At 41.8% G+C, this 21244-nt stretch overlaps 1 protein-coding gene across 2 annotated transcripts in view; it reads left to right on the forward strand.

Annotated features, from left to right (window-relative positions):
- The window catches only part of LOC110984957 (vang-like protein 2), a 49946-nt gene that overhangs the window by 12511 nt on the left and 16191 nt on the right, over positions 1-21244 (forward strand). The window contains exon 2 of one of the 2 annotated variants that reach the window (XM_022245623.2): positions 10557-10628. The gene's annotated coding sequence lies outside the window, so the exon portion shown is untranslated. Of the gene's footprint in view, positions 1-10556; positions 10629-11272; positions 11423-21244 lie in introns of those variants that run through there. The other variant, XM_022245622.2, reaches the window with a different exon arrangement.

Raw genomic sequence — 21244 nt, forward strand, 5'->3', positions numbered from 1 at the left:
CAAGGTCCAGCACAGCCCCATTCCTTCAAAATCTCAGCTCCTCTTACATGTATTTGTGCACATACATGTACATGCAGAAAGAGGTTTAAGGTTAACCCTATTCAGACTATGTACATGTACACACATGTAGAGCGCTAACTTCTCATTCTCCACATGGAGAAAATTTGATGCCTTCCTGGGCACAGAAATTTTGATTCCATGGTTTTTGTGCATGCTTGTAGAGCATTCAAAATCCAATAGAATAAATGTTAAATAATTTATTCTACAATGCGCAACTACAACACATGCGAACGTCAGCACGTCTTTTGAATAAGACGCACTTGTACAGAGCAGTGGCACAATACTGTATGTTTATTTACATCCGTAGATTGTTATTTCAAATCGAATGTCTCCCTACAGCTCCAGCAAGGTCGTCCGATTTCTTATGCATGTCTTTCGATGAATAAGTTCAGCTAAATTATAAAGTCCTTCCCTTAAAATCAGTCGGTGTTAAGAAGTGAGTTGACGGCTCTGGAGCAGCGGCTGTCATGCGCCTCGGGTACTGATAAAATCCGATAAAAAATACCACAGCAAAATCCATATGCAGCGCATACACGCACCCCTTTACGGATTCTTTTATGGCTTAGAGCAAACTGAAACGCTGATTTACTGACTGTGCATTTACATGTAGGTTTGTGTATCCGCTTTATTGGTGTATCATTTTAGAATACAGACGCGGACATGCAAATTTAGCCATATAAAAGCTGTACCAATTACATTATCAGTTTTCTCATAGGTTTGTGCACAATCATGGATATGCGCCCAGCAGGCATGACTTTGTACATGAGTCAGCGCTCTACAGGTAGGTTTTGCATACTATACATGTATAGTACCCGCACCTCTACGATGCGCACACACTAGTACAGTGCACATGTAGTGATGGGTAGGCATTCACCGCATTCAGGGGACAAGTTCTTTTGTTAGGGAAATGTGAACCATTTGTGGGGACATTTCTGAGTCCCCACAACGTTTTTGGTCCCCACAAACAAGGTGAAATGTCGAGTGTGTGTCCCCACAACTTCTGTGTGGGAGTTTAGGTACGTCACATACGTAAATCAGTCTTGAGTATTACCCTATTTGGACAGGCTATACATCACAAACCTTGTGCAATCTGACCAATCACAAGGCTTGTTCTAGCAGTCAGCAAAGGATTGCTAGTGTTTCCATGACACAGTAAGGTGCTTTTCTTAAATGTCGAAGCATATGGAACAAAAACACCGACCGAAAAGTTCTGTTTGCAAAAATTGGATTGGCTGTGCAAAGAAAGGGCATCATCTTGCAAAACATGTTTGTACTGTACAGTGCAATAAGAAATTTGTTCATTGTTGCCAATTTGAGATATTGAAGTTGGACGAAAACAGTATTTTGGCGATGACCACTGAAACAGACATCAGTAGGGACTTGGGTAAAAGTCAATATATGCCCATACATGTATGTGGTTAATTACTTCTGACTGTACATATCAGAATTACATGTACCAGTATTGCCATAGTTCTGTACCAGCACAAGGCAAAACTAGATTTACATGTATGAACCGTACATGTTTGGGTTGATCCGCTGTATTATAAAAAATTTGAATGATCCGCAACGTGGACTGACACACTGCAGACTTGGAATTTCAATGAGATTGCTAAGTGGCTTCAAATCGGACTGGCGCCCAGGAGTCCACATGTCTGTCAAGGTGGAAGATTAATCATACTAGACGTTGGGAGCCCAACCCTAATATACATGTACATGTACACCCTGTATATGTCGTGTATACATGTAGCTGCATGGTTTCTTTTTCTCTTTAAATTGAATGTTGTCTTCCTGGATGTTCATTTGTCTCTTGTTTCTAGTGTTTTTCGATCATTTTGATTATAATTCCCAAGAAATAAAATACATGTAATATGCTTTTCCTATGCTTTTTTGGACACTGTTGCCATGATGCCAGTCAGGGAAGCACTGTTCAGGTTCTAAATGTTCATTGTTTGCTACTCAAATTATAAACCCGAAATTTGCTCATTGAAAACATTTACCAGAACTGAATGATTGCTCATTGGCTTATGTACCATGGTACAGTGTACTTTAAACAAGACATGATAAATCTCCAAAGAAAAGGAACTTCCAGTTATCGGTATTTCAAAACTTCCATTAGTTGTTTATGCATAGATGCATGAGTATAGCATTTAGGCCTATATGTGGATTTTATGCTTAGAATGACATCACAGAACACGAGTATGGTAATTCTCATTGTACCCAATAAAAAACAAACAAAAGGCCCCAAATTGATCATTAGAATAGTAAACAAGAATTGAAAATGGGTAATTTCAGAAATTAGGGGGTCCATTTTTTTTGGTGTCTCTGTCACATCTGACATACAAATACTAATAGTTTGAAATCAATTCTGGTGATACATGTATTTCCATGTCAAATAACAAAGGTCAGATGAAACAGGGACATGGAAATGTCATACTTTTGGCCCCTAATTTCTGGAATTACACAAATACGGCATATTGGGAGACAACATGGCATTGTCACGTGAGTTGTTTTATACAACACACCTGTAAGGCATCTTTTAAGGACGTCATTTTCCTCCCCTGGTGATACATGCAGCCACTGCAGAATTCAAAGCATCAGTTTGTTTTTGTCTCTCTCCCTAAGAGATCACCAATCTGCCTTTTACTCAGGCTATGGATTGGGAGACCAGTAAACAAACCATCAGGATCCATCAGCAGGCCTTGCGATGTTGGATTTATTTACAGTGACCCACATGTAAAAAATGTTTCCTGCAGGGAATGGAAATGAGAAAGGGTTGGGAACTTTGCGGTTCACTGTGATTGTTGCCACTGCGGATGATTAATATGGGATCAGGGAGAATGTCTCTGTAATTGGGTCATTCCCTTGCACTGACTTTTCCTCCCAAGTTTGAGCAAGAATACGAGCAGTACATGTACATGTACATTGCACAATGTACTGTACGTACATGTGTATTGTATACTATGACTGCCTTCGCCTTTCCCACTGTAAGGGTATAATTTACCCTGGTCCAGAGCAGGGTTGAGTTCAACGAGCGTTGAAGTCAGTCTCGGGGTTGACACAGGGTTGACGTGGGGTCCGACATGTTCCAGTGTGAATCGTCGGCAGTTTTCAACCCTGCATCAATCCGGCATCAAGCCCGAGATCTGTCTAGCGTGAAGCCTTACAATGTCCATGTGCCAGTGCACCGGCAGTGCATTGGTGTACATTGTAAGCCGTCCTCCTTCATGTCAATTGATGGTGGAAGAGCCCCTTTCACTTTTCAGAGGTGTAAAACTCTAGTTGGTACACTGTATTTTTGGTCTATACCGGTAGATCTGAATATCCAGCAGCCCGATTTTACAACAGAGTAATGGAGACGAAAACAGCACGCAAAATGTGGACAAAATAATATTTTTAATAAGTGGGAGCAGGACACATGTACACGTAGTACACGCACATGTATGAAAATGCATCCCGTAAATTTAGTTATTTGTCAAGTTTTTTTTTTTTACTTGAAAAGAAATCAGAATAAAGTGTCCACATTCAAATCTGTTTATGTTTGAACTTCCACTTACATTGTATGTTAATCCAAAGCTTGTTTCAAGGTGAGGGGTTGCACAGAATGAAATTGCCGCTGCGTACATGTACTTTTCAAAGGAATGAATTTCAGTTTTATTGCTCTGGGGTCGACAAATGGCCAACTTTTCTCGCATATCACATACTGTACGTGCATGTACGTACCTCCTGATCATGAATAGCGCCCCCCTGGTGTAAAATGGCAGTCATTCCCAGTCCCCCCTCAAAGTTTCATGGCAAGTACTTGTAGGGGTTTTTCATCTGTCCACGGGCACTCACTAGCATGGTTGGTTTATGCCCTGTTTGTGTGGTCTCGAAAACACAACTGGTCTAAATAATGAATGGGTAGGTGGCGTAAACCTCGTATGGATCAAGAGTACTTCACATCCACACCATCTCCCCGTCCCTTAGCCCCTCCCTCCCCAGTTTTTATGGAGGCGTATGAGATATTTGGGCTTGGGGTAGACTAATATTTGTAGCAAAGCTAAAGAGAAACAGTCATGGGAATCTAAGCACAAAAATCCAGCCTCAAAGAGTGGTAATGACAGTGTGAGAAATAAAATAACAACGTTTTATGACAACTTTTGCTGAGCTTTGTTCACCTTGTGAAAACAGAGGAATGTCCCCAAGAGATAAAGTGCATGCTCTGTGCTCACATGTACATGCACATGTGATGTTTCTTGAGTTGAAGTGACCAGGAAACAAGCCAAGACTGGAAACTTGAAGTTACTTGTTCTTTTCATAAACCAAAGGGTTGGTGACTTCTCGTGGTTTGTTTGGACAAATACAATGTACATGTGTGGTGGGTGCACTAGAGAGCAAGACACCAACATCTAAATTGGTAAGGGCATAATTGATGATACAGCATGTTGGGTGTGTATTGATTGAGGTGAACCAGTCCTGCTTTATATGAGTACCCCAGCCAGTTGCAAGGTGCCTTGTTTATAGGTAATGGACCAACATACATTCTGTAGTAATTGGTTCTGGTACAGGTTGTTCAGATGTTTCTAGTGTCAATATTTATGCCATTTCAGCACAAGAAAGGTTGGAACTTTCATTTACATTGTTCATTTTTATACATTGTAGCAGGTCTATCAAAGGCAAACAAAGCATGTATCCCGCTCATGACATTGAGAAATTTCGGATGTCATGAGTACGCTGAATATTTAGGGCTGGAGTAAACTCAAGCAAATCAATGGATTTGTAGAAAATCCAAACTTTTTTTTCAGTGTTGGTTTAGTCCTGGACAATGAACATGCCACTTTAAACATTTGCACTGTAAATGTACAGGCACCGGTAAGTATACCAATAAACTTGTGAAGCATCTTCGTCTCATCACCCACATACACCTGTATACATCTATCCTGGCCCTACTGCAGGTTCTAAACAACCCACCAAATATTTACCCTATGGAGCAGTAAATTACACATTGGGAGCAGTTTCTGATGCAGCATCCTCAGGGGTTCTGGTAAGTGTGGGCTGATTTACCAGACCCCTGCTCCATTACCCCCTGGAGGCCATAAATACTAGGAATAAGTGAGTCCCGGCTCCATTGACTGGGTCAGAGGTCAAAATCAGGGCAGTCTGGGGAACAGGTAGAGTTGTGTACCACCAGTAAGGGCATGTCTGTGGATTTTGTCTAGACTATTAAGTCAGAATGATCATTGAATGATGTACCAATAGTTCATAGTACCTAGGGAGGCTTCTCAGGATTTAGAAGGGAGCAAAGGGTGGGGGCGGGGCTTGGGAGGAGATGCTACAAATTACTACAGAGTTACTCTGGCATCTTGGTGGATTCGTGTACATGTATGTACATGTACATAAATTTACTGTCAATACCCCCCCCAAAAAAGAAGTGAATCACTCTGAGAGTGATTGACTCCCAGTTTGGTACTGGGCAAGTTGTTACACAGTTATTAATGTAATGTAAAATTCTGCTTCTTGGAAAACACACAATTTTGCCTCCCATGCACTGTGTGAGCATGGAGAGCTCTATCAAATTTACTTTAAAACACAAGATTCCAATGATGGGCAGAATAGGTATAGGCCTATTCATAGTGGTGAAGTGGCATTTGAAGGATCGTTTGGGAATACCAAAACCAAGAATGTTTTAAGAAAGCTTTTTTTGTAGTCTCCTTGATGGGAAGGAATGTCTAACCACTGTCCACTCTCCCAGCCCACCCATGTCTCAGCCAGTGGCTTCCTCAGTTCCCTCCTTTCTCCCCCCCCTACTTTTTTTTTATCTTTTCAAACATGTGAAGGCCAAACAAATTAAAGTCCCAGTGGTTGTTTGCTTCTCTTGTTGGGGAGGATGCGAGGGGGGGAAGGGTTCATTCTGGGGCTGCCTACCCCGCAGGTTTGTTACTGTACCTTGTTGGCAGTGTGGTCATCCCGAGGTGTTTTTGTGTTTTTAGACTGGTCGGCAGCGCTTTTGTACAAGGGGGGACTTTAACTTCAAAGGGGAGCAGTTTCACGCAAGAGTAACAAAAGACTGGAATGTCTTGTTTGAGGTCCAAAACAAATTAGTGAAGTGTGCACACAGCTTATGGTGCCTTTGTGTAGCCTGTGTACTGTAGTTTGGTTATCTTGTGATAGCCTTCCCAACCTGAAGCATCTCTTACGATAAAACACGAAAGATACATGTATCACAGTCAAAATGATACTATCCCTAATTGAATATCACAGATGCCTACACACGCTCCCGCACCGTAGTTGTGGGGACATACATGTACACTCCATGTTTCACCTATTTTGTGGGGACCGAAAATGTTGTGGGGACTCACAAATGTCCCCACAACTCAGTTCAAGTTTCCCTGACAAAAGAACTTGTCCTCTGAACCTGATGAATGCCAACCCACCTACATGTACCTGTACCCTGTTAAAAGCCCAGTATTCTTCAGGGGACAAAGAAAGAGTGAGATGGCCCATGGAGGAACATTTTTGTAAATTAACAAATTTGTTATACAGTTAAAGCAGAGGAGATAAACAAGACAACATGTGACCACATCAACCAACAATTTGGTTTCAAGGCCTACTGGTATATACATGTACACGTACATCCACCTTTTCAGTCCATTGCTAACATTGAAAATACAAAGTGGCGAAACTAACGGCCAATTTTCAGTGGTGATAGACCTTTCCCTCTCAGGATTCCAGACTGAGGCTTAATCTCAACCAGTGGGGTGTGGGGATGGAAACCCTTTAGGCTGCACGGCTCTTCATGGCCCTCTCCTTTGCCTACATGTAAATCATCCCCTCTGATTGACACTTCATTGATGTGGTTTCCATGGCAACGATCCCTCACAATAAATGACTGGGGGGGTCATCCTGGGTCAGTGGCCTCAGCAGGTGGCACCTCTTCCTTCTACATGTACCACCGCCACCCTCCCCCCTTTTTTTGGTCAATCCCAACTTGCTGACCTGCTGCTGTTTACTGGTACCGGTAGGTCAGTTGTAAAATTGTTCCCAGTGTTAGTTTTGCAGTGTTTTGAAAAGTACAGTACAGGTATATGTTGTAAATTTATCTCCCTTCCTGTCTATTATTAGACAGGCTGTAGGTCTGCTGATTTACAATACACTGTACAGCCTTGTAAGTTTTCTGTTTGGCTTACGGTAGCCTCATACACACATTTATCAGCATTGACTTAATTTCTTAAACTACATCAGAAAGAACAGTACTTTTCTTTTATTATACATTTTATACATGTACATGTATGAAATGTATTTAAGAATTACATTTTAATGAATGTACAAGTGCATGCAACATTTACATTTGTTTGTTGGTGTATCTACATGCAGGGAAGCGTCATTCACTCCTTTTTGTGACTGTGAAATTAGCCTGCGTTGCATGAATGTAAGGACTGGTTGATGAGTGCAAAAAAATCATTGAAATTACACATGTGCATGATAAACAGTAACGGACAGTTCCTTGTCCAAATGGAAATTATTCACGCTTCTACCAAACTTATTAATGCACTCGTACACTCTGTAGCACAGTTGCATGACTAAATGATAAAGTAATTGTGAGAATTTCTCTTCTTTTTAACTTCGTTAGCCTACAGTCATTCCCTTGTTGCTCCTCCTGGGCATCCCCAATTAACTCATCTTAACCACATCTTCTCTCTCCTGCCCAACAATCGAAGCCCATTTCTTACCCGCTCTCCAGCCCAAGAGCCTCCCCCATTCTTCAGAAGTGACCGGCATCCTGTTACCTGGACTGGCTCAATCTAGATTACTGCCAATTGCAGGTGGCAGTTTTTTTATTCTCCTCCTCAAAGCCTGTCCGGTCTCCCCGATGGTTAGGATTGGTGGCGGTAATACCGGGATCAGCGGTCTAATGAAGCGTGAATGTACCCAACATCCCTTAATCCCTCCTAGCCTTTGTGTGGCTAATTGGCATATTTTTTAACCGTGGCTCTTTTGCACCAGGGAGTTTCGTTACAGTCAGCAATGTAAAGGTGTTTACGAAACTTAGCACCGAACTTAGCACGTTTATAGATATTCTGTACATGTTCCATACACTCCATGGGTTTATGATAGCCACTGCATGGGGGAAGGGGAGGCCGGGAGGGAAGAGATAATCCTTCTGTGCTGTGGTTATACCATCCCTTAATTAGCATCCAGTAAATGTAAAACATCATTTGAAGCAAGATATGGGACGGAGAGAACCCCCCCCGCCTTTGTGTTGGTCATTGTTTGATCGGAATCTCAGGAATTCTTTACAGACTTCTGGGGGGGGAATGTGTTAGGTAGCAATAGTCTAGAGTGTGTATAGGGTTTGGGCAGGTAAGGGGGGTACCCCTCTGTCCCATATCTTGCCTGGTGTATAAAACATGGACCTTGAAATTTTGGAATGGCATTTTGGGGGATGGTAAAGTGATGAACCAGAACTTAGTGCCTCTAGAGCCTAAAACACTCATCTTGTAGGCCTACAAAGTACATTTTACTATGTAATTGAAACAGCAGAATAGGGGAGTAGCTGAGCACACTGGTAGAGGTATTCTCGACAATTTTATCAAGTATAATTTGGTTTCCTTCCTCTCTTCTTTATTTTTTGTTCGGGGTGGCGTTGAGGAGGGAGGGATACCCTGTTTGGCTAAGACTGTTTGCAAAGACCTATGTGAGTGAGTGTTCCAATGGTATCTGTACGTGAAAGATTTAAGCTACTTTCACCTTTGGGTGCAGACCTGTAGCAAATGATAATGGAAAAAGAAAATAAATTGTTGAGTACTAGTACATGAACCGGTACATGAGGTACACATCCCTGCAATGATGGTAAGGGCCTGCACAATTCGGAGAAATACATGCAGCACCATCTTTTTTTGGTATGGTTTTTTTTCTGCTTCAGTGCAGTTGAGCTACAGTATAAATCCGATTTACATTTTCTTCGATCCTTTGTAAAAGAAAACGTACAATGAAATCATTTCGAAATTGTTATCCGTTGTGATAATAAAGAACTGAATATTGGGTAATCTTGTTTTGGCCCAGTGTTATTAAGGCATGCTAAACTAAATCAGAAGGGACTTGCCCCGATACCCAATTTTGTGTAACAGACATTTAAACATACTGTACTGTATGAGTGACATGTACACGTGGTGACAAAAGTTGGTATGATGCCGTCTCCAGAACTAGTACCAGGAGGAACAAAAACAAACAGGCCTTCATTTGTGAAACTGGGTGGAGCCAGTCCTATTAACAAACTGTGCATGTTGGGGGTACATCGTAAAGTTGAGTCTTTTCTTGATGGATAATATGGATGTTTTATTCACCATAACTTAAAAGGGTTGAATGCATGTACCCTGGAGCTCCATTGGTTGTACAGGTTATTGGGTAAAAAGTCCCAGAGACTGCTTATTTGATTTGGTTGCTGAGGTGCCCCTCTGGAATGTGAATACTTTCATTATTGGCTGTCACACACCAGGCAAGAGGAATCTTACTCCTCACAGGTCAAAAGGCCGCCCAGTATTTATTCACTGAATGAAGGCAGGGCCGCATTTTGTAGACTGGCAACCTGTCCCGAAAAGTGTAGTTTAGTCAGCTGATTTAGAGCAGTGATTTTAAGACATAAGCATACTGTACATGTACATTTATCATGTGGAAACTTACCGTGCAAGTACACGTTTCGATAATTACAAACAATTTTTCTGCCTTTCCGAGCTGAGTGGTAGACGTGCTCACTGGAATCGGGCATCTTGTAATAGTTTGAATCAGATTTCATTTGCACTGCCATCCATCACTACATTGTGAAGTTCACAATATTACTTCTATTATGAATTTCAACAGTGCACATCTGAAATGAAACTCATTCAGAATCACACTGGTTGGTATCATCTGTAAAATATATCGGTAGTGTACTGACCAGTAATTGAAATTTTACTGTGGTACTCCAAAATCACACCAATGGTGCATATTGTGATTATTAATAGGTAGTGGGTAGTGCAAAGACAATAATGTGAATGCGTTGGCCACATTCAAGTCTTGTCGATCAAATATGCATACATACATGTAGTATATGTGCATGTATACCGATACATTTATTGCTTTGTGCTAGGACGTTGACTGTTGAGGTGAAGTTGTGTCCGACAGGTGTAAACACTGGTACTTTCTTAATTGTTTGCACATATTTTGGAAGAGCCTTCATTTGATTGACTAGTTTACATGTAATCTACATGATTTTCTTCACAACTTGGAGTGATTCCTCTGCCAAGGTAGCCATCAAAGTGGCGAATTCCAGCTTTTTTCTCCTATCACATCCATAAGCTCCATAAATGTTGCTGGCGGTCATATGGCTTTCTTTTTTGTCATGTTCACAGAACTAAGATTTCTACCGTGTATAGATGAACACGGACTGTATACAGGTGCCCACTTCTCCATCCTTGAAAAGGACACCAAATTATGGATCAGTTTGCTGTGAAGTAAATTCTGGAATGATTTGTTTACAGATATGACGGATCATGGTGGATCCTTCTTGGAGCGGCTCTTGGGATCATATCGGTATATTGACTTCATGTGAGGTAAGCAGAGTCTTGGTAATTAGGTGAAACTCTTTCTCTGAAACTACCTAACGAGCTTTAAATGCTTGCTTTGTCTTCATCCGAGTGAAATTTATACCCAGCAAGAAATGAGACCGAGGGGTACCCCCCCCAACATGTCCAATCCCTATACACATTCCAGACTATTGTTACTTAACGCATCCCCCCAAGATGTCTGAAAGGAATTCCCCAGATTCCTGGGAGACAATGACCAACACAAAGCAGGGGGGGTTCTCTCTGTCTCATACCTTGCTGCATATGGTGAAATTTGCACCTACAGCAAACTGGTGCCGGTATGGGCATCATTCCCCTCATCACCCCCATCCCTACCCCCATGGCCTGAAGCCTCTCCTGCCAGTCAACATTCCTTTACCTATTGTGTCATGTTCAATTATTTCTCATCAGCCTATATGTCCAGTTCTCCTAACTTCCTGACCCCACAAGCACAACAGTCTGCACTCCAAATCTCCCACACTGGGCCACACTTTTGAACAATGTACACAGGGCCCTGCTTGATTGTCATGCAAATGAAGCCAAAAACCCACAGTATTGATCCAAGTCCCTCTGGCTTTTGTCCACAAAGCCCCCTGCACCCCCACCGGAGTGAGTGAATGGTACAGCCCAGCCCGATCCTTTGTGCATTGAGTGCTTGGCTTTCTAGCCCTCCTATTGCTGAGGAAAAAAAAACCAAGTGCTGTTTATGCATGGTTTCTACTTGACTCTGTGGATAAATTTTGCCATCTCCCGGATATTCTAACCCCGTTTTTCCTTCCCATGTAAGTATTTTCTCCACTTTCATGACTTTCCTAACTAGTTGTTATCCCCCTGTTATGCAGTAGAGGAATTGTGGAAATTTGGTGAAGGGTTGGATCACATGAAGGCATGGTTTTTTGGGTGAGAATGTTAACATTTATTTTTGCCTGTGTTGGACGTACGCGTATGTGTGGAGTGCAGTGTCTGTCACACCATGGTCACACAGTCCATTCTGTGGTCATGGGGTGCCATTCCAAATGCCACTCACTCGCACACACTCTGAATCAGGCAGGCAGGCAGGGCTTTTGATGGCTTGGAGTTGGAGTCCTCGTATCACTAACCCCGGCAGGAAATATTGCAGCTTGAATCACAGAGGGGATTAGCTTGATGTGTCAGGATGCTGACTGAAGCCAGTTCGTGGGAATTTGATCCTGCCGGGAGATGCCGCCTTCCCTGTTGAGTTTAATTTTGGCTATCTTATTTGCAGACGTTGAAAGGACTATGAACATGGTGAGGTGCGGGATTACAGTAAGATTACACACTGTACTGGTGGTGGACTCATGAAGACATGATACTTGATTGTCACAAGTACCTTATAAAAAAGTGCTATTTTTTGGCCTTTAAACTGCCAAAGTTCCGCATCATTACATGCATGTACAGGTACATGCACAGATTAATGTGTAAGCATGCATTAATAATCACACCAGCTCTGACATTCAATGAAACTCTACAGAATGAAAGCAGCACAGTGATGTCTTTTTTATGAGTAATTTATGATATTTATACAATTTCAATGAAAGTCACTACATCAAAACGGAAATGACTAGATATTAACCCGTGAAACCTGGTCTGCTATTTTTCTCAAGACTCTTAGAGGGTTCATGCTTGGACTCTGTTTCTGCATCAATTGAAAAAGGAAATCCCAAACACAATGAGAAAATTGGAAAATGAATAGCATAAATGGGTCGGATTCGAACCAGGGTCTATAGATCTGTAGTTCAAATCACTACCAACTAAGCTATCGAAGCGACGTAATTGATTCGCGTTTTTGAAATGTCTTAAATGGTGTATTGCATTGTCCCCTCTTCATGAATCATTTGTCACCCCAGCTACTGAAAAAAAGTAGCGCACCAGGTTTCACGGGCTAGTATTAAGTCGCTTCCCATCAAAACAGGGGACTGAGAAATATATACATACACCTGTACTTCCTGTCACCCAAAAATGTGCATTCATTTGCCCGGGCCCTCCACGCACCACACCAGTATGTAATGATATGTGTAGTGCCGTCAGTAAATGGTACATTCTGTCCGGTTGTGTTCAGTCTGAGAACAAGAGGTCGAATTTCTAGAAATTTCTTGCCGTAAAAAACCACCCTGAAACACCCGACCCTCCTCAACTCAAGACTTTATCTAGGATTTCAATATCAATTCCTAGCCAAATTTAGGAAATGCCTGGCTACTTCCAGCAATATTTTTTTAAACTCACACTTGGTACATGAAGGTGACACATACCTGCAGTCCATGCTTTCTATAAAGAACACTGTTTAACAAAATACGAATATAAAGAAATTAAAAAGAACACATGTCAAGAATCACAATTTTTCTAATTATGTTTTTCTACTCTTATAACAAAGTCCTTGTTTTGACAAAGTCATGGTCTCTACAACCTTGTCATAACAAGAGTCGATATTTCAGAAGGAAATGGACTGAATGAGTGAAACTGCCTGTCCAGAATTGTGTATGTTCTGGTTCATGTAGGAGATAGCTAGATGAGGCACTGCTGAACACAAACCCTCCCAGATCCTTGGAAATTCACTGGTATACTGAAGATTACAGAATTCTTCAGGATCTGTAGGTGAAGGATATTAGAAACCCGGAGCTTGATGCCCCTTGAAGGCTTGAAGTACACAATTTTAAAATCATGTTACACATTACTTGAGCTACTGGGATGAAGATTTGGATGCTGATGACATTTGAAATTGAAATCTTCAGCCAAACGGACAAACCACAGATTATAAGACAAAATATTGGGCACTTAACTTCAGAAATCCAAATGATGTCTATAAGTGTGATGCATTATTTACAAACAGATTGTTATTGTGATAATTTTTTTTAAAGTAAGCTGTCTCCTTTGAAATGAAACTCGCTTTCAAATCCACATTTGTCATACTGAAGAAAAGAGGACAAGAAAAAACTTCAAACGGAGGGGAAATAGTCTAGCTGAATTGTTCTCTCAACATCCCTTATTTAAACCCCAAGGGGTCGAGCAAAATCGTATTAAACATGGATGATTTGGTAGTGAATCCCTGCTGCACTGACTACTTGAGTTCAAATTGTTCAACTGTGTGACATCTAAGCTGTACATCCCGTCAACGTACATGTACATGTACTTGCTTGTATTGCATCAATCTTTTCCCAAATATCACAATCAACTGCCTCCAGTCATGGGCTTTCACTGTTCGTTTCTTCCCCCCCCCCCAGCGGGGCCCACAAAAAAGGACTGTCCCACTTCATAAGCCGCTGAGAATACAAGACGGTTGACACACATTGAGAATGCGTGCCCGAGTGAATTATTCACAATAGATGCCAGACCGTCCGCATAATGACACCTTGACAGTGGTGTTGAACGGATCCCATTTGGGGTGGGCGCTGGAAGCGTTCCCACCATCGCGGACAAAGCGAGAGGTGAGGAAAGAAAAGAAAATGTATCGTGCCAAAGAAGTGGACACAAAAGGGCTTGAGTAAACATTGCTCAGAACTCAAGCAGGACTTTACAGTCGAATCTGTAGGGTGCGCATTGTATGCAGAGTTTGGTTAGCCAAGACCTTTGCTTGCATGTATTGTAAATGTACACCTACTACGTGGAACTAATTGGGAAAGTCTGTTCTTCACTGTTTGTTTTACTGTTTGTAAAAATATGTTGTTCGGTTTGAATGGGTATACATGTACCCATTGAAATCAAACTGCGGTACATTGCCGTACACATGTACATGTATGTACAGACTTATCTTCTAAGTTCTAGAACATGGCCACAAATCTGGATCTGGGTCAGTGGTCCCAACACTGAATCGTTCCAGCCATTAGATGTACCAGTACATACGCAGACCTGCCAACCTGTTATACATGTACATGTACTCCTTCCTGAAGTCAGGCATTACCACACAATAGATTAAAAGGTATTTAAATGAGCCCTTGGTTCATTTAAAATTCTAATTATGTGGTAATGCCCGACCTCAGGAAGGAGTACAACAGGTTGGCGGGTATGCATACGTACATGTATATTAGGTGGGTTCTGGTGTCAGTGGACCAACAACAGATAAGCGCTAGAGATTGGGACCCACGCGAAACACTAAATACTGTAGGGTCACTCGTCACACTCACGCATATTCTTAAACTTGATTTTGGCAAGTCGCAGTACCCCAATGGTCAAAGAGGTACAATGCCATGTATTTTGTACATGCCTACCATTGTCCTGGTGTGTCTGGTGAACTGTGTTGGATGGAGTTGAGTCATCTTATTCATGCAGAGGGACAAAAGTCACAAATTGCCTTTGGATTTAAACTAATAGCTGAAACCTCTTTTAGGAAGCAATGCACAGTCACCATGGAAACAGTGAACTTGCAGATTGCTTGCCCAAAGACGTTCTCTCAGTCTACAAATGGACAAATTTTGTACCAGTACCAAATACAGTGTACATACATTAACTTCAATTGATTTGGTTCCAAACATAGCCATCTCTCAGCATTCAAGGCACGTCCAGACATTATAAAATCTACGACATGTGTGGCCTTGGCTGACAGACTTATAAACAATTGGTGAGGGTGTGGGTGGAGGGGAGTCCTGTAGAAATGTCCCTGGCCTGGGCCTGTGTTCGTGTACACATCATGTGTAGATAGTGCCACCAGAAGGCCTGGGGTCATGGACTATGGAAAGGTGACAAATTAAGATCTGATGGTATGGTCCCATGCTGATATTGATGAATGCCTGGCTATGATTTGTTGTTGTGTTTTTGTCTGGGCATTGTTCAGAGCTTGCCATGGTAATATTCGAAATATTTGTTTTTCTTTTTATTACATGAAATACATGTACCGGTACTCGATCAATTCTTAGTCCGGTAATTTTCTGTATGGGTACCGGTGTGTTGTACAATGTACACAGTTACTGTTCTGTAGAGACATGTGCCGGTATGGGCAGACCGTGGAAAGAACTTTGTAGGCCTTTTTGTGATATTACTTTGAAAATGTAATTTTTGAATTAAAATTACTACCGACAATATCCTCCTTGTTACAATACATTTTTTTTAGAAAGATAATACATGATGTAGTGGTACAGTGTACATGTAAAGTACGTGTGTATGCTGTAGGCCTACATGTAAAACACAAAGTACATGTTTTTTTATACTCACTGTGAACTCGTTCATAAATGTACACAAACCATCCTACTGATGTCCTTTCAGTTCCTGTCCCTTTGTGATGTCATCCACCTGTAATTTGTAGACGGCTCCGGTGTTGACATGGGATTAATGATTAACAGTCTGGGAGACCATATGGCATCTCCTTGACATTGCGCTGGTATAGTGCATATATGCCCGCAGTTGGCCAGTGTGTTTTTATGTGCCCTAGCAGGAGTATACCATAAATAAAAGCATGGAAAAAGTATTTGATATAGATCTGTTATTATTTGTAATGTATATGTATAGGTACTGTGTATAGATTTGTACGTGTAAGGCAAATAGGAGAAGACACCATCTCTGTGGGGCGATTGCATTCAGGCATGTCTTAACTTGAGCGTGCGGGTGCAATTTGGCAAGTCGCAACACCCTGTTGGCCCAGAGAGCAATGTGATGCGCGCGTACATTAGCATGTGTGTGCAAACAGGATAGCCTCACAGTAATGCCCTCTAATTCTTTAGCCAGATTTGTTTTACATCGAACTACTGTGTGTAATGATTTAGGCTTACTTCTTCAGGATGAGTTTTCTGAGTGTGCCAATCCCCTGGGGTGAAATTGCCCTAGAAAGAGATGAAAGAAACTGTGAATTGATTTGGGGGTTGTACTGGGAGGGTGGTGAAAAATTGTCACCCTGGGTCTGGCCCCTGGGGCGTTCCCAGAGGGAGTTTGCTTTGGGCGTGGATGATCTAGTGGGAAAAGGCCTACATGTACATGTACACAGGTGTAAATTCGCTTAATTGGAGCTTCACCTCCGCTGGGTTTTGACCATACCAAATTTGTCCAGGGAAGAAGAAAGCACTGGGAGGCTACACTGGACAATACATGTAACATGTGGCAATTAAACTTCCTGAATCCTCCAAAAGCCAAGTTGATCCACACCGGGGATCTCCATGACAAACATGTATTCTTAATATATCGTACACTGTACATGTGTGTTCAACCTTCAATCAGTATCAATCCCCAAAGTACTTGCTGTGCTCTGCCTTCCTTCAGCCGAGGGTGTAGAATCCTCCCTGACAAAAAAGAAATGGTCCCTTGAATGGATTGTGAAACTTTTACCTGATCTGGGAATTTTAGGGTTGGGGTTTGGGTCGGTGTCTTTGCGAAGAATGCCAGCAAAGTACCGAAAGATGACTATTTGTTAAAGATTTTCTGATTTTTATTTCCAAAGAATGCATGTGTACTTGCACATCAGCACAGGCTCCGTGCTCTCTGCCAGTGAGAGATAAACTTATCTACCCTGCCAATAGAGCCATTCTGCCCTGGCATTATGTTCTGACAGGACGCTCACTATGGGAGACTGTAGCCCCTGGTCAGACTATTCTCCAGGTGCAATCCAGCTCATAATTTGAAATTTTCCGCTTGGCCTGATCTCATTAGCAGCAGCCAGTGTGGGACTCAAGGGGGCACGACACAGAAGTGCAGGATAGTGATACTTGTACAAACAAGAGTATTCTCCAGTGACTGGGGGAAAATGGATTGCATGGAAACTAATGTGGGCCCAGGGCTCAGTGCAGTGTTGGGTTATTGCAAAGGAGATCCCCAGTCAAAGTAAGATTGAAGTCGACATTTTGTTTAGTGATTACCATTTATTAACTGGCATCTTCAAAATAAATACATGTAGGCTACGTCCTTTAAAAATCGTGGCTCTTTCTCTCTCTGGTTTGACAAACTAAATACACATACGCACATGTTCTGGTACATGTACATGTCCATTTACAGTACATTTTTAAAGTGTTAACTTACATTAAGTTACATTAAAAGAGTGGTCACTGAAATTGTGAAAACCCCAAAGTTATCAATGTTTTGCCATGGACTTTTTTTTTTCATTTTTGTTCATTTTGGGGTTGCTCTTCAGTTTGAATACATGTACCGGTAGGTTGTGTAGACTGGCGTTTTGGATCTACTGAGCATGCTCATATCAGTCCCATGTACCAGTACGGTATTTTGTGTGGATACATGTATATTCAATCCTTGTTCTCACAATGACTCTGACAAATACTGCCAGGTGTGAAAGTACCACACTGGTTATCATACTGGTGTGAGGTTGGGACTACATGCAGGCCTACACTGTTCTTATAATGTCAATTTCAAAAGAAATGTATGAGTCATTGTTTAGACAATGAGGTTGCTTTGGCTTACTTAAGTTTGCAATTATTGTGCTTACATTGTACATATATGTACATGTATTGAATACTGGTACATGTACATGTCTGCACTGCAGTATTGACAATTTTTGTTTTTCTGCGGCCTGTAAATTTATCTTTTCTGTGAGAGGGACTTCACCAGTATACATGTACATTTACTCTACCAGTATGTACATGTACAATACATGTGTATAATTTGCCGACAGTTACGTGTACACGATGTACGTTCATGTACTGGGACCGTTTTTACCTGCTTCCAGTCTCCAGCTATAATTAGTTGTTAATCGCTTAATTACCAATTGGTTTGCTTGATAACGGTACATGAACAGCACCCACTGACTGAGACCGTCCTTGCTCTATGCTGAGACAGTGTTGCCTATGTGTATACAGCTAAAAATGGCTCACTAATTACGGCCGTAGAGCGTAAATGTTTCATGGGCGACCAAGGCAATTTATCTCATTGCAGATGATGAATCATAGGTGGCGTGAAGGGAGTGTATCCATGGCAGAGATGCATGCCAGTGCTGGGCCTACATATGTGCAGTTGTGCAGCGCTTGCATGCTTTTTAGCCGTCAGGGAGTTTGCAAAAAAATTGCACACAAGCCTTTTTCCCACCGGAATATTATGAAATGCTCTGTCTGTCTAGACTCTGCAGGAATGTGCAACCTGTGCATGTTCATGGGGAATGTAACCAGTGTTCAACTGAATGTGCACAATGCCAGCAGTTGGGACAACCAATGTGGCAAAATGAGAACGAAGTATACACAACACCCCAAAAAACCAGTGCATTATCATGTAGAAAACCTACAGGATGCTGTTGAAGCCATGAAGGGGTAGAGTGGTGGGTACCAGTATGGCAGTCCCTTGCTGACAGCAGGTGCATGTACCTCTACTGTACATGTTGCTGTACATGAAAGTGCACGTTACCGTACATGTCATTACATGTGGGTAATTCCAGAAATTAGTGGTACATTTTTTTGGTGTCCCTGTCACATCTGAAATACATGTACTGGTATGTTTTTTGCAAAACACATGTTCTAATTTCCAAGAGTGATGAATTAATGCAAATTACCTGCTACACAAATAGTAATAGTTTGAAATCAATTCCGGTGATATTTCCATGTCAAATAACAACAGTCAGATGTACATGTACAGTGTAAAAGGGACACACAAATTTCATACATTTGGACCCCTAATTTCTGGAATTACCCATGTACATGTACAAGCACTGTACAACATTATACTATAGGAGCCACTGCCCATGATGGAAGGGCCTGTTGACCTTGTGTACAGTACATGTACCTTGTGTGGTCTATAAGGCACTGGTGCTTGTACATGTATAAGGAAAGCTGTGTGTACATATTCACATTAGTGCATACATGTACATATTCATTATAATACAGTGTTCATCACTACCCCTCTCTAACTTGTCAAATTAAGCCACTAGGTCTAAGTACATAGATGTATTATACGCATACACATTTCAGATGAAGCGTGAGAGAGGCATTTCTCCACCTTTACTGGTTATCCTGACTGGACTTGGGATGTGATGGACTGGACTGCAATGCTGCCAACCCATTCACAGTTCTACATGAAGCACTCTATAGCTCTGTTGTCCATGTACCCAGTAGGCACACTTGGCACTGTTATCATTTGTACTTTTTATTGCAAGAGATTCTGGTCACATCCAACAAAATTTAACAACACAATTACTGTAGGAGTATTAAAGAACATGGATGTGATTGGTCAATCTAACAAGCTGTGCCCTCTGCAAAGGACTGCTGGCCTGTTTGTTTACTACGCGGATCTGGATTGCGATCAGTGATCCTTCATTGGTTCACTGACATCAACCTGTCTAATGGATAGAGCTAACCAGCTCTGGGATTACACCTACTGATCCAGACCCAGATACTCCTGAATCAAACAGGCCCCATAAGAATAGAAAAGTCAGTCCAGATGTCACCCTGCAGATGGTGACATTAGACACACACAGGGTGTTTGGTCTGCCTCTGACGGGCCACCTGAGCTGTCATTATTCAAGTTTTTTGTGTCGTTGTGGAAGAAATCTGCCCAGATACTAGTAAGTTAAATGGCCAGAAAATCCCCATTGTCCAATCATGATTTCACCATCTGATCCTTTGCTATCATGTGACCTGTAACCTGTGTATGGTGCATGGCTCTTATTGTGATATCCAGTACATGCATCTCCTTCCTTGTCAGTAATCACTCAGCAAATATTGACAGGGGTCCCACCATTTGCACAAGGTACAGGTATGAAAGTTGGAGTCAGGTATTGATTTGTTTTTTCTTTTCCCTGTGTGGGGGCCCTGCTACAAGACGACGCAGCTTTGAGGGACTGTCTGGTTACATTTTGACTTGAGAGTGGACACAGGGACTCCTTCAAGGCTCCAGGAAAGAGGGGCGGGGGTTGTCTAGAGAACTGACAAATGTCCTGGGTGCTTTCCTTTGGGGATAGAAAGTAAACAAGACGGCAGACACAAAGTCCAGCCACTTTCTGAAAAATTCTCCCGTACATATCACATAGCCTCAGTGTGCGTCAGGTACTTACTGAGAGAATGGAGAGCAGACAGGAAGATGGCTATCCTCTTTTAACTTCAACAGTTACAGTTCTGAGGGTCTCAGTGAAGCCGAGATTGTCTGGAATAGTCAAAATCAAACATCAAATTCCAATCTTTGAAGGACTTGTCATGCTCCCTGTTACCAGTACCGGTAGGTTCTAAAGATAAGACGAGTACAGTACATGTACCGGTAGTGTTCACATGACTGCAATCACATGCTGGTGATTTCATGCAGTTAATGTCTGAAGTTTCGGAAGAATTTGTATTCTCTCAATACATGTACAATGTACATTGTATCTAAATGTACTCCTTGTTAAGTTGAAATGGAATTAGAACCTATCAACCTGTTCGCGCAGTCTTATTAGCAAAGTACCGGTACATGTACATACATGTCAGGTTGAATGGAAGAACGTGGAAGAGATACATTTTTGTCGGCCAACAAAGTTGCTTCAGCGCCCACGTATGTACAGATACATGTATGTGTGCGTGAAAAGTTTGTTTGTTTGTCTGTTTGTTTGTTTAAGTCGTTTTGGAAGCACTGTAGCCTGTTTTTACTCCCATACATGTCATTGTCTTCATGAGGATGACATGCGTATTCCTCGTCACTGAGCACCAGACAGTTTGTTTTCTTTTTTCCCTCCTGACTTAGTTCTTTCATCTGTGTTTGGC

The sequence above is a fragment of the Acanthaster planci genome, linkage group LG10 (assembly GCF_054643075.1).
Source record: "Acanthaster planci isolate LZ-2023a linkage group LG10, COTS_SCS, whole genome shotgun sequence".
Classification (NCBI taxonomy): domain Eukaryota; kingdom Metazoa; phylum Echinodermata; class Asteroidea; order Valvatida; family Acanthasteridae; genus Acanthaster; species Acanthaster planci.